The sequence below is a fragment of the Lynx rufus genome, unplaced genomic scaffold, assembly GCF_022079265.1.
Source record: "Lynx rufus isolate CCGP_SWC_20201006 ecotype Redwood Valley unplaced genomic scaffold, mLynRuf1.p SCAF_8, whole genome shotgun sequence".
NCBI classification, from domain to species: domain Eukaryota; kingdom Metazoa; phylum Chordata; class Mammalia; order Carnivora; family Felidae; genus Lynx; species Lynx rufus.
Window position 1 is genome coordinate 93817776 of NW_025814896.1, and position 8669 is coordinate 93826444.

General features: G+C 35.4%; 1 pseudogene; it reads left to right on the forward strand.

Annotated features, from left to right (window-relative positions):
- Positions 1–5316: 5316 nt before the first annotated feature.
- On the forward strand, positions 5317–5618 carry LOC124503938 (NADH dehydrogenase [ubiquinone] 1 alpha subcomplex subunit 3-like; annotated as a pseudogene).
- Positions 5619–8669: the final 3051 nt, after the last annotated feature.

An 8669-nucleotide genomic window follows, 5' to 3' on the forward strand; every position in this document is an offset into this window, starting at 1 on the left:
ACCATGAATTCTCGGGGCGCCTGGGTGGAGCAGTCGGTAAAGCGTCCGACTTCAGCCAGGTCACGATCTCGCGGTCGTGAGTTCGAGCCCCGCGTCAGGCTCTGGGCTGATGGCTCGGAGCCTGGAGCCTGTTTCCAATTCTGTGTCTCCCTCTCTCTCTGCCCCTCCCCTGTTCATGCTCTGTCTCTCTCTGTCCCAAAAATAAATAAAAAACGTTGAAAAAAAATTTTAAAAAAAATAAAATTAAAACCATGAATTCTTTACTTCTTAAATTATAATATTGATATTTTCCCCTAACTGATAATAAAGGACTTTAAAAAACCATAAGCTATTTATCCCTCCTTTCAATTTTTATTTTTCTAGCAAATTTAATATATACTCTGATTTTCCCAAAATATCATTATTATTATTTTGTTTTATACAGTAGATACTCATTTTAATTTACCCATATATGTATTTATGGGTATTTGGGGGTTTGTATTTTGTTATTACTCCTTATTTCATTAATCTCTAAACTATCACCTGGTATCATTTTACTCATGCTTAAAAAAGAACCTTAACTGTGGGTTCTGTATTGGTGAGTTACTTCAATTTCTGTAAGTCTGAGTAGATCTTTATATCATTATTTGTGAAGAAAATTTAACTGCATATGGGATTATAGATTGGTAATTGTTGTCTTTTGCCACATTCAAGATATTTCATTGTCTTTCAGCTTCCACTGTTACTTTTTAGAAGTTATCTCTGAGTCTAAAGACTTTTGTTTGGAAGGTAATATGTTTATTCTTCTGACTATTCTTAAAATGTCTTTTAATCTGGGTTTTTACAATTATTCTGTGTTGTTGGGTTGTGAATTACTTACTTTTTTTATGCTTTGAGTTCATTGCTGTCTTGAAATTGATAATTTAATTCATTGTGGAAACATATCACCACTGTTCTTGCTCTCCTTTCTTGATCCCCTAAATATATGTGTAAGATTTTTCATGGTCTCCTACCCTCTCTACTGAAATTTTTTTCAGGTCTTTTTAAAAAATATTTTTTAATGTTTATTTATTCTTGAGAGAGAGACAGAGCATGAGTGGGGGAGGAGCAGAGCAAGAAAGAGACACAGAATCCAAAGCAGACTCCAGGCTCTGAGATGTCTGCACAGAGCCCCATGCAGGGCTCAAACTCACGAGATCATGACCTGAGCTGAAGTCAGACACTTAACCACAATGATATGACCACAGCCCTATCTGACAGCGTGACTAAAAATTCAGGAGAGATCTGGAGCCAAAATCCACTCAACTAAGCCACGCCTACATTTCTGACCCACAGAAACTGTGATATAATAAATGCTTATTGCTTTAACATACAAACATTTGTGATAACTAATACAGTCTTTTCTCTCTTGGTTTATTAGATGTTTGTCCTGCAATTTCTTTGCTCAAACCCAAGTCCACACTTGACCTCTGGACCGTCTCTTCTCTCTCTCTCTCTCTTTTAATGTTTATTTATGTTTGAGAGAGAGAGAGAGAGAGAGAGAGCAGGGGAAGGGCAGAGAGAGAAGGAGATACAGAATCCAAAGCAGACTCCAGGCTCTGAGATGTCAGCACAGAGTATGACATGAGACTTGAACCCATGAACCGCAGATCATGACCTGAGCCAAAGTCAAACTTTTAACCGAGTCACCCAGGCGCCCCTGGACCATCTCTTCTCTGTATATTTCCTGAGGCAAGTTACTAAATGTGACCTCCCTAGTCACACAAATCACCCATCTCTCCTAATGTATTCCCACCTGAATTTCAGGGGCATTACTAGTAAATAGGGTGAATGGTCCCCCCACCACACTTTGTTCTCAAGCCCCACAGATCTCTCTGCTTTTTCCAAACAAAAGAAATCTCCTTTCCTTAAATTACTAAAAATTTCTACCTCGTCTTTGTACTTCGGGACACATCACATGATCTCAATTGGCCTAAAAGTTCAGAAAAGCCTTCTTTACATCTGATGGTTTCCATTTTCAACTCTACTATAGCATATGAGGAAAAGTGTCACAGACCCTGCCTCAGTTTTATACTGATTGAAAGGGAAATTATACACATACACACACAGACACACACGCACACACACACACACACACACAAATTAATGACTTCACTTTTGCCTCAGAGCTATTTTTCTTATGCTAGGCTCTAGACTCACTGAATTCTATAATCACAGTACAAACTTCTCCTCTTCAGGAAATGGCTTTGCATTTGTGCTCAAAGTTCTCTCAGTTTAAGAGTGAACTCAATACTTTGTTATTAAAAAGCTTCAATGTTGTGACTTCACCCTTAATGAGTTATTCATTGTGATCCATCTCCAAGTGGAATGTATCTTTCTTTGTCAACGTACATATTTATAATAGTTTTACTTTATAATTCAGACAGAGATCACATTTTTTCTGTGATTTGGCATGTCTGAGAAAACTTCTTACAACCTTTACATTTGAATCACAAACCATCAACTATCAAACACTTTGTTCCTATGATCAAATGTATCTTTCTCTGTAAAACTCCACATGTCTTATAGCACTTAATATTTAAAACGTGATGTTTGAGGATAATCATATTTTCTTTTATACATAAACTTACCACCAGGGACTCAAGGAAAAGACATATTTCAGTCCACTTGGCATCTTCAAGATTCCATCCACTGGGCTTGGTATTGGCCTTGTAGCTTAGTCCTTCCATTACATATCTAAAACCTTCCTCATAGTTGTCTTCCGATGCCAACAATCCCTCTGTGTAAAAGTGGGCTAATTTTTATCTGTTGTATAGCCAATTCTTATCTCTCAGGCAAACAGTGCTGTGTTTTCTACATACTTGTAATTAGTCTTTTTTGTGGTCTCAGGAAGATGAATTACAATATAATCTGTTTCCCTTTCATTCTAGTCCTGCAGGCCTTGATTTATGCTAATTACTGTTAAGAAGTGTGAGGATAAATCATATTTTTGCAAGTTTTCATTTAATGACACATCGTCTTTGTCCATTCAGGCTGCTATAACAGATTACTACCGACTGTGTGGGTTATAAACAACAGAAATTTATTTTGCACAGTTCTGGAGGCTGGAAAGACCAAGATCAAGTTGTTGACAGATTCACTGTCTGGTGAGAGCCCTCTTCCTGGTTCGTAGACAGCCATGTTCTGTCTCTTTTATAAGGACACTAATCTGATTCTTGAGCGCCTCACTCTCATGACCTAATCACCTACCAAAGGCTATACAGTACCATCAATTGAGGATGAGGTTTCAACATATGAATTTTCAAGGGTCACAAACATTCAGTCCACTGCATGCATATGCTGCAGACTTCTTCCATTCTTTGCTCCTTTATAGTAGCAATATCATCAAATTTTAGAAACAGGTCCTTATTAAGATAATAGTGGAGAAATTTTAAGTTCCTTCAATGATGACAATTCAATTTGAGTCATTCAGTTAACTAATGAGAAAAATTTTTGTTCAAAAATTACCTAATCATTAGGTGGCTAAGGAATTCCATCTCCTTGAACCCTGGATATAAAGGTAGGGTAGAGACTATTGCCTGGAAGTGACAGTGAAAATATTCCTCCCATTGAGATTAAATCTTTGTATAGAAGGGTTTCATCTTCCTCATCTACCACATAATTAACATAAACATAGTTATAAAAAAAATACTGCTTCATCATTTGAAAACAAGAAGCTATTTGATCAAATTAATGGCAAATAATTTAGAACCAATAAAAAATTTAGGATAAAAAACTCTTAGAATCTGTTGCCATGAGAACCTCATACGTGAATGATTTTCAGTTGGTTGACTTTTAATCAATTATATATAATGACCACTGTCACTTAAAACGTATTCACAGGAAGATGTCTAGATTTCCACAGGCCTAAAGAGCTAAGTGATCACTAATGTGACGAGCTTTGTTTTATATACAGGCCAACAGAAAACATACCCTTGCAACTCTCATAAGAACTTAGGACTCAAGAGCTATATGCACTCATAACTAAATTTTTAAAGCCTTTTTTAAAAAGTTTATTTATTTATTTTGAGAGACAGAATCCCAAGCAGGCTCTGCAATGACAGTTGGGAGCCCAACACAAGGCTCGAACTCATGACCATGAGATCATCATAACCTGAGCCAAAATCAATAGAAGCTTAACCAACTGAGCCACACAGGTGCCTCATAACTATATTTTAAACATTATTTTAGGAATGTACTCTTGATATATATGACATGTTCCACTGGTTTTGCAAATTTTTTTAATTGTTCATTCCACTCATTCATTAATTCAATAATACATCTATCCACCCAGAATGATTATTGAGGCAAATAGCAATTAAGTGTCCCCAGGTAAGCCTCACATCTTGGAATTCACGCCCTTGTGGGCTCCCCTCCTGGTATATGGACTAGACCAAGGGACTCACTTCTAATGACTAGAATATAGAAAAATTGATGTCACTTCCAAGACTAATTAGAAAAAGATTGTGACCACTTCCAATAGACTATGCCTCACTCTTCCTCTAGGAGCCCCTTATTCTGGGAGAAACAGGATAGCATGCTATAAATAGCCCTATGGTGAGGCTCATGTGCCAAGGAGCTGATGTTTCTGGCCAAATGCCAGTGACCATCTCAAGGTAGCCAACAGCCAAGTGAATGACCTTGGAAGTGAATCCTCCCCACGGGCACCCAGAGATAATCACAACACTGGCCAAAACCTTGATTGTATCCTCATGACAGATCCTGAATCACAGGCATCTCTATGTGGTGCTTGGATTCCTGATTCAAAGAAACTGTGAAATAATAAATGCTTGTTGATTTAAGCTGCTAATTTTAGCTTAATTTGTTATGTAACAATAAATAACACAGGTAAGTACATGAACTCTGAAGTCAAATGATTTGTGATGGATTCCTGGTTCCATAATTCCTGGTATCTTTACCATGGGCAATTTATAAACTCTATCAGTGACTTTTGTTTTCAAACAAATATAATAATAATAGTACCTCTCACATCAAGTTCTTTTCACTAAAAAACTGAAATATACATACAAAGAGCTTAGAGTGGTGCCTGATCAACAGTAGACAATAAATTTTAGTTATTAAGGCTCATTCATTTGAACAATAATATAAACATAGTAAAATCCTTCCAATTAAATCTGTGAAACTGAGCATGTGACATAATAAATGGGTCTTAGTGTCCTCTCATTTGCTAAGTACCAATTCTGTGTCAGCCATTGTGCTAGGTTCTGCAGTGAATAAAGGGAGAAAAAAAGATACCTGCATTCAAGAATATTACTTTTGGCCACCACTGAGTGCAAGATGTTTGGGAGACTGGCCAGTTTCCTCAAGGATACCTGGGCCAAGGAGCTGGTGCTGGTCATGTCCTTCATCATTGGGGGCCTCACTATAATTCTGCCCACCCTCAGCCCCTTCACCAATGCGCCACTATGATCAACCAGGCCACGCTCCACAACTATCCAGTGCCCATCTGAGATGACGGGAACATGCCCTATGTGCTGAGCCACCCCAAGAAACTCCAGGTCTCAAGCTTGAGGTGGCTAAAGAAATTTGAGAGCACCTCCAGTGATATGGAGGAGGCCTCCTCCCCTGTGGCCAATTAAATGTGAAAAGTGACCCCTCCTCTCAAGAAAGAATATTATTTACAAGGGAAAGAGAGCCAATAAAAATAAACACAATAAATAAAATGTATGATATGTTAAATGCTGATAAGTACCTAGAAGGAATATGTACCATGCATATTTTGATGACATCTCAAAATCTCATTCAGTTTGAAATATTGTCTAAATGTCCTTGTGATTTTCTCTTTGACTAATGAGTGGTTTAAAAGTGAGTTGCTTAATTTGCAACCTGTTTAGAATTTTTCCAAAATTTTTTTACTGATTTTGATTTTTTTTAAACTTATTTTTATTATTTATTTTTTTAGTTAACACACAGTGTGCTATTAGTTTCAGGTGTACAGTTTAGTGAATCAACACTTCTATCCAACACCCAATGCTCATCACAAGTGCACTCCTTAATCCTCATCACCTATTTCACCCACCTACCTAGCTTTGGTAACCATTAGTTTGTTTTCTATAGTTAAGGGTCTGTTTCTTGGTTTGCCTCTCCCTCTCTCTCTCTCTCTCTCTCTTTCTCCTTTTCTTGTTTGTTTCTTAAATTCCACATATGAATGAAATCATATGGTATTTGTCTTTCTCTGACTTATTGATTTCAATTTTAATTCCTTATAATCAGAGACAATACTCTGTATAATTTCAAATCTTTTAAATTATTGAGACGTCTTTTTATCACTCCATATGGTCTATCTTATTAAATAATCTATGTATGCTTTAAAAATGTTTATGTCATCCTTTTTGAGTATAGTGTTTTATAAGTATGTGCTAGGTTATAGTGGTTTATGGTGTTTAAATTTATTAGTTATAAGTATATGCTAGGTTATATTGGTTTATGGTGTTAAATCGTCTGAAAAATGAATGGTAAAACCTCTAAATATGTTTGTGAATTTGTCAGTTTCTGCATCATATATTTTGAATATAATTATTAGTTTCATCCATGCTGGCCTTGTTATGCCTTTTTAATGAATTTACTAAATGTGGCACAACATTTTGCCATTGGTAATAATCATTGTCTTAATCTTATTTTGCTTGGTATTAATTTAGACATGTTAGCTTTACATAAGTGATCCTATTATTTTGCTTTTAACAATATTTAAAGTTTATCTCTTGTGAACAGTATATTTGAGTATTGCATTTTTTAAACAGGTAGATAATCTCTCACTTTATTTGGACTGTTTGGTCCACTTAAATTTGGTGTAATTCTTTTTATATGTTTGGGGTTATAACTACCATCTTGCTATTTGTTTTCCACTCTTTTAAGGTCTATCCTGTTTCTAATATGAAGTCACTAGTAATTCATAATGCTGTTCCTTTTTTTTTTCAGTGTGAATGGAATGTCTATAAATTTATGTCTTTTAGCACATTTGAAAACTTTGCTCACTAATTCTTCAAATACCTTGTCATCCCCAAAAGTCTCTCCTCTTACTCTAGGGTTTTAATTTACATTGTAATAGACATTTTGATATTGTTGCACAGGCACTAAAGTTTTGGTTATATTTTTTCTTCATCTGTTCCATGTTTTTCAGGTTGGATAATTTCCATAATTCTGTCTTTAAATTTTCTGACTTTTTCTTCCTATCACTCTAATCTGCTGCTACATTGATCTAGTATTTGTTTTTAATTTCTGGAGGGTGTGTGTGTGTGTGTGTGTGTGTCTGAATGTGTGTGTAAAATTTTCTCTTGATTCTTTTTAAAATATTCTATTTTCTACTCAACTAATCCATTTGCTCATTTATTAAAATGTGTTTAGTATCTTTTATCATAGCTATAGTATTCACTTAATAACTATTTCTATTACTCTAAAATTTAATTCATCTCAAGGTCTATCAAAATTAACTGTCCTTTCTCCTCTGTTTGAGTCATATATTTTCTTTTTTCCCCTACATGTCTAATAACTAGATTGTACCTTTGATATTGCGAATGATTCATTGTAGAAACTGGATTCTTATTGTAATGGCCATATAACTGTGCCTAGAATTGAAATAAAATATCTATCTCTCTTGTGGTGGGAAGCAGCAGAAATCTGTCTTCAGTTTTTGTAGCCCTAACTGTGCTGCTTAGAGTTTTCCTTAGTCATTTGTGTTTCACAGATTAAACCAATTATTTAGCCCAAGAAACAGTAGTCTTCTATAGCTCTCTTCTTTAGAAATCACACTTTACATCTGTGATGGTCATCTTGACTTACAAACACTTGTTATTTGCATCACTTCAACAATGACTTTCTAGGGGCGCCTGGGTGGCTCAGTCAGTTAAGCGGCCAACTTCGGCTCAGGGCACGATCTCGCGGTCCGTGAGTTCAAGCCCCGCGTCGGGCTCTGTGCTGACAGCTCAGAGCCTGGAGTCTGTTTCAGATTCTGTGTCTCCCTCTCTCTGACCCTCCCTCATTCATGCTCTGTCTCTCTCTGGTTCAAAAATAAATAAATAAATAAATAAACATTAAAAAAAATTAAAAAACAAACAATGACTTTCTATTGAGATTTAGCCACCTCTTCTGAAGCTACCTGGGGCCTTTCCTTAGTCAAAAATTCATATAAATGGGAAACTTATCCAATGTTTCTTTCTTTTCCTGCTTTTGTATTAGTTGATTATTCCTGTAATAGCTAATCATGTTATTTATTTTATCTCATTTTTGCCTTTTTACATATTTCATTATTTTTTGGTTGTTCTTAGGTTTTTATATACATATTTAACTTATTAGTATCTACAATAAAATAATATCATATCATTTCACATATAATGTAAGGACCTTACAAAATATACTTCATTTAGTCCCTTCCCATACTCTTAGATATTAGTGTAATAGATTTTATTTTCACAAGCATTTTATATCTCACAATGTATTATTCCTATTGTTTTGTTATTGTTTTCAACACACAATTATCTTTTGAAGAAATTATTATTATTGAATATTATAAAAATTATTATTGCACACATATTTATCATTTCTAGTGCTCTCAAATCTTTCATGTACATCTTGGTCCCCATCTAGTATCCTTTTCTTTTTGCCTGATGAACTTCTTTATACAGCTCTGGATT